Source organism: Bos mutus, chromosome 11, assembly GCF_027580195.1.
Source record: "Bos mutus isolate GX-2022 chromosome 11, NWIPB_WYAK_1.1, whole genome shotgun sequence".
Classification (NCBI taxonomy): Eukaryota; Metazoa; Chordata; class Mammalia; order Artiodactyla; family Bovidae; genus Bos; species Bos mutus.
Window position 1 is genome coordinate 92,838,452 of NC_091627.1, and position 15,122 is coordinate 92,853,573.

General features: G+C 43.1%; 1 protein-coding gene across 1 annotated transcript in view; it reads right to left on the bottom strand.

The window, feature by feature from the left end:
* Positions 1 to 14,411, bottom strand: part of ADD2 (adducin 2) — a 121,474-nt gene extending 107,063 nt beyond the window's left edge. Inside the window, exon 1 of the mRNA XM_070379777.1 lies at positions 14,096 to 14,411. The gene's annotated coding sequence lies outside the window, so the exon portion shown is untranslated. The remainder of the gene's footprint in view (positions 1 to 14,095) is intronic.
* Positions 14,412 to 15,122: the final 711 nt, after the last annotated feature.

The window sequence follows — 15,122 nt, forward strand, 5'->3', positions numbered from 1 at the left end:
ATATTCCATAAATCTTTTCGTCTTGTAAAACTGGAACTCTGCAGCCATTGAACAATAACCATCCATTTCCCCTACCCCAGCCCCTGGCCAACACTGTTCTACTTTCTGTCTCTGATTTTGACTGCTCTCAGTGCTTCATATAAATGGAATCATAGAGTATTTGTCTTTCTGCGATTGACATGTCCTCAAGGTTCATCCATGTTGTAATACATGTCAGAATTTCTTTCTATGACGGGACATTATTCCACTGTATGTATATACCACATTTTCCTTGTCCCTTCATCCATAGACAGACACGTGGGTTGCTTCCATGTTTTAGTTCATGTGACTAATGTTGCTAGAAACATGAGTGTGTCAGTATCTTTTCAGGTCCTTATGTCAATAAAATTTAAATATCCATTTCCTTAAATACCTTTTATTTAACTCTCCCCCCTTCCCCCAGTTAATAGTAGGGCTGCCATCTGGGCTAAAAGTCTCTATTTTAAAGAGGTATTTATTTAGTGACTAAAAGTATAAAGGCAAGAACTTGAAGTAAGCAAAATTTTTAAATGGAATCAATATGATGGCTTATTATAACCGTCTTCCTCCCTTCCTCTCTCCCTCTCTAGGGAGCAGCCCCTCATAGTACAGACCACATCATCCTCCAGATAAGAGTTCCAGAAGCAGCCTGTGGTGGAAGGATCAGGTACCCCAGCTGAATCACTCCCTGGCATCACCTTTCTCTTGGCAACTCTCCCCCCATGCCCCATTCACTTCCCCTGTTAAGCTTCTGCTTCCCCTTTGAGACTAAGGAAACACCCTTTCCCTGCTTCCCTTTGAATGGCAGAGCACTGCTGACATTTAAAAGACAAGAAGAAACAAAACAGAGCTACTGTGGCATCTAAGCAAATGAAAAGATGTTTAGCAGCATTGATCATCAGGGAAATGCAAATTAAACACACAATGAGATATTACACCTATCATGATAGGTAACATTTTTTTAAAAAAAACTAACAATACCAGGTGCAGAGCAACTAGAACTCTCATACATTGCTGGTGGGGATACAAAATGGTACTGTCGTTTTGTAAACCACTTGACAATTTTTTTTATAAAGTTAAGCATACACTTTCAGTTCAGTTCAGTTCAGTCGCTCAGTCATGTCCGACTCTTTGCGACCCCATGAAGTGCAGAACGCCAGGCCTCCCTGTCCAACATCAACTCCCAGAGTTCACTCAAACTCATGCCTATCGAGTCAGTGATGTCATCCAGCCATCTCAACCTCTGTCGTCCCCTTCTCCTCCTGCCCCCAATCCCTCCGAGCATCAGGGTCTTTTCCAATGAGTCAACTCTTCGCATGAGGTGGCCAAAGTATTGGAGTTTCAGCTTTAGCATCAGTCCTTCCAATGAACACCCAGGACTGATCTCCTTTAGAATGGACTGGTATACTGCAATCCCACTCCTAGGTATTTAACCAAGAGAGTTGAAATTTTATGTTTATACGAAGACCAATAGGCCAATATATACAGTGGCTTTATTCACAAACATCAAAAACTGGAAATATCCAAATGTCCTTTAATGGGTGAAGGGTTAAACAAATTGTGGTACAGCCATCCAAACAAATATTACTCAGCAATCAAAAGAATGGACTACGAACATTTGTAATAACATGGATGAACCTCAAAAATATTACACAAAGTGAAAGAAGTCAGACACAAAAGGCTACACTGTATGATCTCATTTATATGACATTCTGGAAAAGGCAAAACCAAAAACAGATGCATGGCTGTCAGGGGTTATAGGTGAGAGGAGAAGATTCACTTCAAAGGGCATGAGGGAATGTTTTTATATTTTGACTGTGGTGGTAGCTACATGACTGTATGCATTTATCAAAATTCATAGAAGTATATGTCTAAAGAAGTGAATTTTACTATACATATATTATATATAACATATATAATATCTTAGAAAGCTTGCCTTTTTTTTAAAAAAGCACAAGTAAAGTAAAATGTGACCATCTGTATATTACTGGGAGACACAATAGGAAATAATAACAGCAACACAAACAGCAACAGAGCAAGCCATTTTTAAAGAACTGGTTTCCAATCCTACAGTACAGCCTTCCAGCCTTGAAAGAACCTGAGTATGATGCAGTGCTTTGCCTGGCATTTCTAGATTCCTTTCAAGGTGCCACCTAGGAGCCAGGCAAGCATCCATTTCAGCCCCTCTTTGAAAAGGGCACAAAAGACCTCCTGATCCATAGCCACCTGGGCCCTCTGATTGGCAGAATCAGAATGACAGACATCCTGGAAGGCAGAGCCCACCCTGCTGCCTCGCGCCCGCGCCTGCCCTACACCACCTCCCAAGTACAGCAGTAGACAGGTGACTAAACTCTGTGCCATGTACCATGGGGATTACAGAGCAGGAAGGGAGACCTTCTCAAAACTGGAGTAATTCTGAATGATTATTTTAACAGGTAATGGAGAACCTCAAATAGGAGAGACACCAAGCCAGGTACAGATCGGATTGTGGACTTGCTCTGCAAATCAAAGCCCCGCTTTCCTGGCCCAGCTCCTCATTTCCCAGTGGACTTGACCTTTCTTGTGGCTGCAGTCACCCATCCATAAAATCTCGATGAGCCCAATTCACAGTAATAAAAGCAAGGCTCCCTTGCATAACTAAAGCTAGAGATCTGCTTTATAACACTGTCAGCCTGATTAAGGATTGCCTTCTGCATGTTCCAGTTGCAGAATTTATGGATTTGTGTCCCACTATTATAAGTCAACTAATAGATTTGTCATTTAACAGTGTTCTCTAGCCATTTTCATTTTGTGTTTGAAGTTGACTAATGTTTAACATCGTGATTAAGATGAAAGTTTCCAATTTTAATAAAAGAGCAAACAGTACAAAACAGTAGATGTTCTTTAATTATGGAAAATGTTGAAAATATACAAAGTTAGAGAGCACACCATAATGAACCCTAAGTACCTATCACCTAGCTTCAGAGTAGATTGCAGTTTGCCCAGGAGAGACCTCGATATGCCTCTTGTTCCCTTGTAATTACTGTTAGCACCTCCTTTAGCTCTAAAAAGTGCCAGTTTAGGTGATCATTTACACTCAACCCCAACAACTCATGCACTACTTTAGTTCACCTCCAACCCCACCATCCACCACGAAAAAAAGATTCTGTTGAGACAAACCCTAGACATAGTATTACTTCCCCCACAAACATGATAGGCTTTGAAAATGAGATTTTAATTCTTTGACAGCCTTAACTTAATATAGCTTCACTCCAGAATTAAATACAACAAATAGTGGCTTCAAAGCTGGTGACAGTTTTACAGCCTGTAACTTTAACAGAGTTAAGATAGATGTTAAGACAGTTAAGTAAGATTCCCAAAACTGTTTTCAGTCTTGATGTTCATTGCTAAGGCTGAAAAATGAAGCAACAACTTCCAAATTAAATGAATACAGAGAAACAACTGGAATTTCTTATGCCTTATAACTCCAGATTTACTTTCTGAACAAAGAACTGTTGGCAAGTCCTTCCTTCTCAACCAGGTAAAAAAAAGGCCAACAGCCCTTCCCCTGTGAGACTATAACCCATTACTTTCACTGAAAGAAAGTTCACTTACTTTCTCTGTGACTTCTTTACTTTCTGGGTCTATATCAAATGTACTGTCAACTCTGACAAATGGTCTTCCGTAGCACTTGGGCAACAACTGTGATACAGGTTCCTAGAAGAACTTTTCATCTTCTCTTCATTTTTATCCCCATCTCTTTTAGACTATTAGCCAAGCTCTTCTTTCTAATTTGCCATTTCCACTTTTCTGGAGTGGCTAAAGAGAAACAAACTGCACTCATAAGAATTGTGTATAAACTAAATGCTAATCATCTTTGAATAGAAGAATGCATCAATGTTTCTGGACTGTTCTAGATAGCAGAAAATATTGGAATTGAGTTGATAAGTATGGTACAGATTTGAAAACATTTTTATAACGAGGAAAAGCAAATCTCACCAGGGTTTGAATTTAAATCACGGCCATGCCAATAGTTTACTATGCATGACTTGATTGAAAATTAATGTCCTTGGCTTCTAATTCAAGATGGCAAGCCTAATCCCACCATATTTCTCTCTCTTCTTGGACTCCTTAAATTAATCATAAAGGAATAAAAATACATAAAACCTACAATGACAAAGTAAAAGTATATGATTAACAGAGAAGAGATTTCAACAGGTTTCTGGAGGACAAAAAGCAGATGGAGAACTGGTGACTAATGGTTGAAAGCAGAAGAAGCCTAGATTTCAGGCACAGGATATTGGAGCCAAGGAGGCAGATGATCTGTCTGGCAGAGCCCTAAAAGTGTTCTGGATTCTGAGATGGCAGGTGTTATGGAGGGGGGGAATTAAAAAAGAGACTAGACACAAGGGCACAAATGCAGTCTCTACATGGAGGAGCAGACCCTGCCCATCCCCTCTCCCACCCCCAACACACAGTGGTTCACAGCCAGGCACCCAGCTATAGTTACCTCTGTATGTCAGAACAGTATACACATACTTTCGCTTCTGAATTTATCAACTTGACCTCTGGGTTAGTCTCCTTAGAGGGGAACTAGAGCAGCTCTGATGGTACCGGTGCTCTCAGGATAACAGAATCCATTTGAACTTCCCCCTGGAAGCATTTTCCACTTAGTGGTCCAAGGGTTGAGATATTGGAGCCAGTGAGAAAGAGATGAAATCCTAGCATGTTATTTATCACGCAGTGAGCAATATCAACCCAGTTAGATAATGAACACTTGAACAGTTTTCATCTTTTAGAATTACCTTATAGACAAATCATAGAGACCAGCTATGATGATGGAACAGTCAGTTCAGTGGCTCAGTCTTTGCGACCCCATGGACTACAGCACACCAGGCCTCCCCGTCCACCACCATCTTCCAGAGTTTGCTCAAACTCATGTCCATGGAGTCGGTGATGCTATCCAATCATCTCATCCTCTGTCATCCCCTTCTCTCGCCTTCAATCTTTCCCAGCATCAGAGTCTTTTCAAATGAGATAGTTCTTTGCATCAGGTGGCCAAAGTATTGGCACTTCAGCTTCAGCATCAGTCCTTCCAATGAATATTCAGGGTTGATTTCCTATAGGATTGACTGGTTTGATCTCCTGGCAGTCCAAGGGACTCTCAAGAGTCTTCTCCAACACCACAGTTCAAAAGCACCACTTCTTCAGCGCTCAGTTTCTTTCAAACTCTCACATCCATACATGACTACTAGAAAAATCATAGCTTTGACTAGACAGACCTTTGTTGGCAAAGTAATGTCTCTGCTTTTTAATATGTTGTCTAGGTTGGTCAGGGCTTCCCTGATAGCTCAGTTGGTAAAGAATCTGCCTGCAGTGCAGGAGACCCCTGTTTGATTCCTGGGTCAGGAAGATCCAGAAGGGATAGGCTAACCACTCCAGTATTTGGGGGCTTCCCTTGTGGCTTAGTTGGTAAAGAATCCACATGCATGTGGGAGACCTGGGTTCAATTCCTGGGTTGGGAAGATCCCCTGGAGAAGGGAAAGGCTACCCACTCCGATATTCTGGCCTGGAGAATTCCATGGACTGCATAGTCCACGGGGTCACAAAAGAGCTGGACACGACTGAGGGACTTGCACTTTCACTAGGCTGGTCATAGCTTTCCTTCCAAGGAGCAAGCATCTTTAATTTCATGGCTGCAGTCACCATCTGCAGTGATTTTGGAGCCCAGAAAATAAAGTCTGTCACTGTTTCCATTGTTTCCCCATCTATTTGCCATGAAGTGATGGGACTGGAATGAATAATTTCTTAATTTTGATAATGCAAGCAAATGCATGACTAGAGGGAAGGAAAAAGTGGGCAAAGAGAGAGAGTAGTGATATCCTTATCTTAGAGTAGAGAGTCAAGTGACCCAACTACCAGTCCACGGAATGAGAAACCTGGTTTTAATAAATGCATTGTCTGGTGTGACAGGTATGATGAGAAGAAAGCTAGAGAGGAGATGTAGGTGTGGCCTAAACTACATCCTTGACTTTCATGGCAGGAATTCACTACATGATGATCAAAGCTGATAAATTCAGAAACAGCAGTATATGCATATTATTTTGAGATACAGAAGTAACTATAACAGAACAGAAAGCACAGCTAAAATTGGTTTGCCTGTGGATAAAGGATTTGGGGAAGGGCAGGGATTGTTGCTCTCTGTTAGAAGCCCTTCAGTTCTATTTGATTTCTTAACTGTACATATGCATTGCCTTAGAAACAATAAAAATTGGGGGACAGGTGACAAAGGGAAAATAATGGTATGTTTTACGAAATACAAGAAAGGAAGTTTCACACAATATAATATGCAGTCAGAACAAGCATGGAATGGGTTAAGCTGGATGCTGCATAACTATGGTAACAGATGTAGCTAATTTAGGGTACAAATGATCTAAGAGAAGCCTAGTGTGGAGAGGGAAGGAGAATAAATTCTAAATAAAGGAATGCTGAGATAACCAACATAGATGTTCCGCCACCTGGCACAAGTAAAGAGGGAAGGGACTGAAGCTGCCCCTATTTTTCTGATGTCTTTCACCATAGATGTTTAAAAGTAAAGCCAACAGATTTGTATATGGGTGCCATGCAGGTAAAGAAAGCAAACACAATGGTATTATACTCGATAAAATAATATAGAAGAAAACCATGTCTGTTAAATAAAATTCTGTCTTCATAAAGTCCCCATGCATTTCAAAGTTTAATAACTTCATCTGTTCTTTGAGAAAAACAATTTATAAATGACATTTAAATGCACAAGGATTGGCTTTCCCTTCAATAAAATGATTCACAATTGAGCATATCCAGTTAACTACACCTTTCAAGATTCCAAAGAAAAATAAAAATAGGAACAAATTTGCATCACTTTTGGTTACCAGGAAGACTGCCATCCACGCAACAGAATCTGTGAGGAACTGACATCTTTGTAACATTGATTCTTCCCAACCAGGAACATGGCGTTTGATTTCTGGAGTAAATATTAGTAGTTCATATTCTGTTTGAAAACTGTCTATTTCATCAAGATTTTCACATATGTTAGGATACAATAATGCATAGTGTTTTTATGATTTCAAATCTCTTTTTCCTTCCATATATCCTTTCTAGTATTGTTAATTATTTTCTTTTAATTAGGCTTGCTAGAAGTTGTCTATTTGGTTGGCTTTTTAAAAGAGCCAACTTGCCAGATAAAAAGTAGGAGGAGGGCACGTAAGGTGGAAGGAAGAGCCTGTGGGGGGTGGGTGGAGAAGGGGAATGTCCAGAAAGGTGGTCCAGCCTGCATCTCCAAAGAAGGAGAAGTAAAGCTGTCCAGGTAGGTAAGGAGTTTGGGGTTCATCCTAAAGGATTGACAAGATTGGATTTTTGCTTTGGAAAGATGGAAGGAGGGAGGTCAGGCTGTATGTGGGGAAGAGAAGCAGGAAGCTCTGGAGAAAACCGGATTTCTAGCCGACAGTATGGCTGACTGAAACAGAAGCCCAGGCAAATTAGACCAGCAGGATGGAGGGCAGCCATATTAACGCAGGGACCAAAGTCTAGCTGGGCTTCATGGAAGTTACAGAACTGGAATCGCTGTGGCCACCTCAAGACAGCCAAGTGGCTCCTTCTATAAACTGGTGAGGGGTGTAGGGGATGACCTGTGGTCCCCTCTTTGGCCTCATATGGCTACCAGCCCTAAGGTTCCAGGTCCTCACCGGTCCATACCTGGTCCAATCAGCTCTCTGTGTGGGAGGATGCAGCGCAGGGGGTCAGATGGTCCTTAGTGCTTCTAGTCACTGAAACCCAAGGAATTTGTACTTGGCTTGATAAGTTTTTTCCAGACACTTCCAGGCTGGGCCCAGGGAAAACTATTCCAAATATGATATAGTGCTCAGTCACTCAGTCATGTCTGACTCTCTGCAGCCCCATGGACTGTAACTTTCCAGGTTCCTCTGTCCATGGGATTCCCTAGGCAAAAATACTGGAGTGGGTTGCCATTTCCTTCCCCAGGGGATCAGCACTGAAATTTTTTTTCCGGCAACCACATCCTAAATTCTCTGGCCTCCGGGTCCTGCCTGGGTTGTTTGAGAGTTGAGGCCCTGGGGCAATCGACTAAGTTAGGGATATTTATTGCTGGACCAAGTGGTATTTATCTATGTATTTATGTATCTTAATTTTTAGCTGCAAGTGTGTGGTTGATGCAAACCAACCTGGTATGAAGCTTTACTGGGGGCTCCCTTGGCACATGTCAAGACTGGATGCCCTGACACTCAAGGTAGAAAGTGCTGACAGCATTCCTAGAGCCTTCTGATTTATACCCTACTCTCGCCCTAGCAACACCATAACCCCTCCAGGCCTGGTGCATTGAGCCTGGGGACTATTCTAGGAGGTAACTGGGAGAACATGACTGCCTCTTCCCAGGAGGATGCCTTATTGAATCATGGGATAGATACTGCTGGTTGGCACCATCTGCACCATCTCTTCTGGAGAGTCCTTAAAGAATCTGGGCCTCTGGTCTGTTCTCTCCCTGTTCTCTAAAACTAAAATAGATCTGTCTTCCTTTGCCTGGCACTATCCCAGTGTTTGCACTGAAAGTGCTCCATCCCAGGAGTCCTAGGCAATCAGGATTCTAAGTAACACACCATCAAATATAATTCTGTGTGTGTGTCTGTATAAATGCATATGTCTTTGATATGTGCATATCAACAGGAAAGCTATCAAAAATATGATTATAGTGGGAGACTAACATATTTCTTATAATCTTTGACAGATCATAGGTATGAAGAAAATTTTAAAATAGATTTGAATATAACCAGTAAACTTGTTTTAATCCAAACAAACATTGTACTCCATAGAGAATAGACTTTCTTTTCACCTCACTCAATAATATTGACAAACCTTTCATTTGTAGTTTATTCTAGAAAATAGACCAAGATGAATTTTTGCTGGAAGCTTACCATTCCATAGATGCTCTTTGAGTTCAGAGGATTTTGATGCTGTTGTTAAAGACAGAGGCAAGCTTTGGTATTACTGCCTTAAAATTCTTTCAAGCTAAAACTATGTCAGTCAAGGTATATGGGGTCAAATTTGGGGCCACAATCTCTCTTCTAGAAACTCAAAATTCTATTCGAAGAATCTTGAGTCTGTCCTTGAACCCAATTCAAAATGCTTGAATTTTATAGAAATCCTTTTTGAAAAAAAATCTTACGAACCAAAGGTTGACCTAAATCACTTTATTAAAATATAACTTAAATATGTACATTCAAAAAGACCAGTTCTAAATACTTGAACTTTATAACTTTTATATAAGCAGAATGCAAAAATGAATGTGGAAATAAACACAACTATCCAACTTTAAAATGTCAAATTAATAAAATTTATTTACTGAAACAGATAATATTGTTTTGATGAAACTAAAATACCATTTGGGTTTAACAATAGAAAGGTGCAGCTTCAGGTCTAGTTACTACATGTTCATGCTCAGTTGCTTCAGTCGTGTCTGGCTCTTTGTGACCCTATGGACTGTAGTCCACCAAGCTCCTCTGTCCATGGGATTCTCCAGGCAAGACTACTAGAGTAGGTTGCCGTGCCCTCCTCCAGGGGATCTTCCCAACCCAGGGCTCAAACCCACGTTTCTTATGTCTCCAGCATTGGCCGGCGGGTTCTTTACCATTAATCTTAACCACTGGAACATCAGGGAAGTCCTACTACATGCTGCTGCTGCTGCTAAGTCGCTTCAGTCGTGTCCGACTCTGTGCAACCCCATAGACGGCAGCCCACCAGGCTCCCCCGTCCCTGGGATTCTCCAGGCAAGAACACTGGAGTGGGTTGCCATTTCCTTCTCCAATGCATGCAAGTGAAAAGTAAAAGTGAAGTCGCTCAGTCATGTCATTACCACTACCTAAATATTTACTTCAAAGTACTAATGCAGACAATACATAAACGATGCAAAACAATATTAATAACCTCAAAAATGTGTTTCCTACTTGAAGATAATCAGGTATCATAATTTAAAATTCTGGTATCAAAAAAGAATGGATAAGACTTCAGGGGCCCAGTGGTTAGGAAACCACCTGCCAATGTAGAGGACACGGGTTGCCTGTACATGTCTTGGGGCAACTGAGCCCACAACCACTGAACCCACACTCTAGAGCCCCTGAGCTGCAATAAGAGAAGCCAACCACCATGAGAAGCCGGCGCACCACAGCACACCCTGCTCACTGCAACGACAGAAAGCCCAGATGCAGCAATGAAGACCCAGTGCAGCCCTTTATAGCAAATAATAAATACTTTTTAAAGGATGGGTTTATGTTTATGTATAACTGAATCACTTTGCTGTATACCTGAAATTAACACGACATTGTAAATCAACTATATTCTAATATAAAACAAAAATTAAATTTAAAAAATTCTGACACCAAACCATCCTGGCATACTTACATAAATGAAGTGCCACTTCATTAATAAAACAGTATGAATGCTAACATTCAGTGAACATAGTTTTTCACATGTAATACCTCCAATCCTCACAATCTTACTGTGAAATCAATGCTGCATATTTATCCACATAGTATCATAGGCACAGAGAGGTTGAGTAACTTGTCCAAAGTCTCACAGCTAAGAAGTGGAAAAATGGATTTGAAGTCAGGCTGTCTGGCTCCTCTTAACCATTACACCAAATTGCTGGTCTCATTGCTTTGGACATAAGGTACTTATTGAGAAATAACTAAATCTGCATTAAATCAAGATCTAATCCAATTATTCTAAAACCAGCAACAGTAACTTTTTCCTTGCATTTTTACTGCAACACCTGCTGCTAATAAATTGCTGCAACTCAGTCCATGCCAAGGTGGAACTGGCAGGAGAGCTTCATTCCTGGCCAGAATAGCAGTGGTCGCCGGGAGCTGTTCTTTTGAATCTAGCAAACCTGTGCCCTGAGTGGACTCACACACACATGCACACACACCCATCTTAGTTTAAACTCCCCTCCCCCTCACCCGTGCTGTGGCCCAGCCCCCAGGCCTGCCCCTGGCCCACCTGGGAAGACACAGAGGCAAACAAAGGCCCCAGCATTGTTTTGGGGGTTGCCATGAAGATCATATAGAACACAGTTTTAATATTCATTATGTAAGATCATCACTGAAATAAAGCCACTGCAGTTTAGAGAATACACAAGTCCCTCAAAATACAATATTCTCAGAACCACAGGGGTTCAAGAGATCTGTGGGGGTGATATCAGGATCCCTCACACTAAGGGACACTCTAAAAATGGCAAAGTAAAACCTATCTGACAAGGACATTATTTCAAACACTGCTTCATACCTGAAAAATGTTCCTTTTTGCTCTTAGAATCAAAAATGGTTATGCATCTCTGCAGAAGTTTTTATTCTGTGTTTTTATGTCTGGACGTGTGATGTTTTGCATTTCATGCTTTTCCTGCACAGCTCTTCTCACATCTTGTAACCAGATATTTGTTTGAGAGATGTCTTCATGAAACTCCATCTCTTGCATTTGGCTGTAAGTGTTGTCAGGGCAGAGACCACATCTGCCTGCTTCATTCCTTTCTTTCCAGCGCCTCACAGAGCCTGTGCGTAGTAGGTCCTCAGTGAATATTTGTTGAGTGAATGACTCCATGAATAAACAAAGCCCATGAACCATGGGCTTGTCAACTTCCCTTTTAGTATGAGTTGCTAGAAAGTTCAGAGTTGGATTTGTTTGCTCCTCACATGTTTGCCTGGTGGCTCAGACGGTAAAGAATCTGCCTGCAATGCAGGAGACCCAGGTTCAATCCCTGGGTCAGGAAGATCCCCTGGAGAAGGGAATAGCTACCTACTCCAGTATTCTTGCCTGGAGAATTCCACGGACAGAGGAGGCTGGCGGGCTACAGTCCATGAGATCACAATGAGTCAGAAACAACTGAGCAACTGACACTTTTCTCTTTTTACTCTCAAATGTTTGTATTTTCACGTTAGCCTCATTCTTAATACAATTTTATGTCTCTACCTTTAGTTTCCTTTTTCTTTCCCATCTACTTCTAAGTCTGTCTTGCTGTATTTTATGAATCTCTGTAAACTGTCTTAAATTCCGTGTAGAACAAGGTAGGTGATAAATATATTTATCGGAGTTTTTTCATAAGTATTCAAAATCTTAACCCTAAACCCTCTGCCAACAAACACATTAGATCATCTGCAAACTCTTAAGAAAAGCTGAGTTTTACTAATTCCAGCACCATGTTGATATTTAAAGTAAATTCAACTCAAGCTTAGAAAACACATACAATATGTCATTTCGGGCAGTTTTGTATATTTTGTATGTGACAAGCACATTTCTAATCAGGTGAGATAACTGGGTGGACAAGAAAGAACATCAGGCTCGCTACAGAAATGGTATGGATTGCGGATCAAAGGGTGATTTATCTCTAGTGGTTCTCCAAAATGTATTGACATCATACTAATAATGAAAAGCTTTCTTTTGCTGTACCCTTTTAGGATGGGGAGATGGGGAGTGAAAGTAAATTGGGGTGTCTGGGCAAGATGTTGGTCCACAGGCAGAATGAAGGTAGAACATTATAAAGGAGAAATATTAAATGGCTTAATCCCTTTTTAAAATCTCCAACATATATTCTTCCTATGTCGGTAGGAGGGGTGACTTGCAAATCTGGAAACTTCACAGCTATTTTCCGTGGTCCTACTCATTTATAATTTAAAGGGCTTTCACTTCAAGTGTTAGCAACTATTTTCCCCTTAAAATGAAACATCATTTTCAAATGCCATTTATGAAGATGTCCCCCATTGCACAAGTTCAACGTCTCCTGTACCTCCACTAGATCCACACCCTAGATATGAAAGGAGGGTGTCCACCTTTCCCATCATTTGTTCCTGCCAGGACGCTGGAAATCCCTCATTCCAGGTTAATCAGAAAGCACAAAACGTCCCTTTAGGAAACTGATTTGATTTCTAGTATTTATAAGGCTCATTTGAGTCCGTTGAATCTTAGCCAACAAACTGCAAGAGGAGGGAAGAGTGGGCATGAAGAAACAGATGGGTAATAATCATGTGTCAAAGATAAATGACAATTTTCAGAAGAATTTGATAGGGTGTGGGCTTGGGGCTTTTTTTTCCCCTCCTTCTTTTCCTGTCTCTCTCTCTCAGTCCTCTCGGTCTCTCTCTCCCCATCCTACCCTCTTTTTGTTCCTTTTTTTTTTTTTTTGGTCTGGGGGTGGAGATTAGAGAAGAAAAGAAAGGGGGAGAAAAGGCAAGACAATAGGCTAGACCCGAGCGCCTGATCAGCATCCTAAAGCAATCTGCCCCTCCCTTCCTCCCAACACCAGGTAGGCTGGCTGTGGTCGCGACTTCAAAACAAGCAGCCGCTGGCCCCCGCCTCCAGGTGGAGCGTGGCCTCCTACTGGGTGCAGGAAGGGACAGGAGGCGGGGGAGGAGATGGGAAGGAAGACAAACTGTGATAGATGGTCTGGCTGGCCCGATCTTCTCGGGGACAGTGGCCTTTTTTCCCTCCAAAGTGGTGCGGTCGCGTAAAAATTCAAACCCACTGGGGTCGGCTCACGTTCTAGCGCTCCTGCTCCCAACGCCGGCAGCTGCCGACGCCGCACCTGCCGACCCCTCAGCTACCGCGGCGCCAAGGCGATGGCGAGGCCTTGGGGAGCGCGCCCAACCCGGCCGAAGGCGCTGGGCGGTTCCGCGGAGGGCGGTGGCCCAGAGCAGCGTGAAGGGAGGGGCGGCCCCATAAAGCGAGGCTTGCAGCCCGCCAGCCCGGCCGGACTGAGAAGAAAGCCCCACCTGGCAGGCGCTGCGCTCGGGGCGCGTGGGTCCGCTGGTCCCCAAGCAGCGGCCAGGGGTGGGCACCCCGCTTCCCAAAGAACGTCCGATGTTACATCAGCAACAGAAACCTTTAGGCATAGCACAGCCGCGGGGAAGAGCTGCCTCGCAGACACACTCATTGACAGACGCTCACCCATCTGATAGACCAACCTGCTCCCGCTCGGTGGAAGGATGCTGTAAGGGTCGCAAATTCGATTAAAATAAGCAAAACCAAGCCCAGCCCGCGGCGTCCACTCCCAAGACGGGCTTACCTCCTGCAAGGCATCTTCTCCATCTCTGGTCCTCGGCTGCGGGTGGTTGGGGTCTTGTTTTGTTGGTTGGCTTTCTTTGGGAGAGCTGCTTGATAAATGCACCCAGCTAATCTGCAGAGCAGTGTTTTCTACCCATCCTGCAGCCGCGCACTGGCCAGAGCTGCCTGGAATTCCACCAGCAGCGCAGCTTCTCCGCGTCAGTGGTAATCACAGACAACAGAGGCTGCCACTCCTTGACAAAAGGCTTTCGTTCGCGCTCGTCCCTTACAGCTCTGCTGTCAGAATCAAATCCATTTCCCGCACGAGGCTGAGAGGAAATGAGAGCTCTCCCGGCCGAGTGCGCTGACAAAAGGAAGCTCGGCGGTGCCCACAGCGCCCCCTCTAGCGGGCCGCTGCCCGGCCGCCCGAGGGCCGCGGTGCTGCAGTGCCCCCGCCCGCTCGCCCGCGCTGCCGCAGTCCCGCCGCCCAGGCCCCCTGCCCACGGCCACTCCTGCACCACGAGCTGCCCGGAACAGCCAAGCCAACGTGAAGATGCTGTTCCTAGGAAGGAAATCTGAAACAAGAGCTCCGATGGAGGTTGCATTCCCTTGGGATTAAAAAGAAAACAGTCTTGTAATTTTTTTTTTGTCTAAGAAGGACGTTTTGCTTTAGAAGATTAATTATATTCGTGATTTTAATAGCAAACGATTGATTGTTTGAATTCAAAGCCATAATTATCCTATTGTAATGCTGACTCCATTTCCCACAAGGGCAAAGTGTTTGTTCTTGCCAGACCCTCTCGGATTACAGGCGCACCTCTCTCCAATTCTCACTACTTCTTCCTCTCACTCCCCTCCCTAGTCTCCCACCCTAGAGGGAACAGGTGTTTGGTGATTGGGCAACGGATGGAGAACAAGAATACCTGGTTATAGTCTCAGACGTGCCATTGACTGACTAGCTGTGTGACCTTGGTGAAGGCACTCAATCTTTCTGGGCCTTTCTGGGTCTTACTCTGTAAGATGATAGTGTATAGCTAAGACACCTCCCA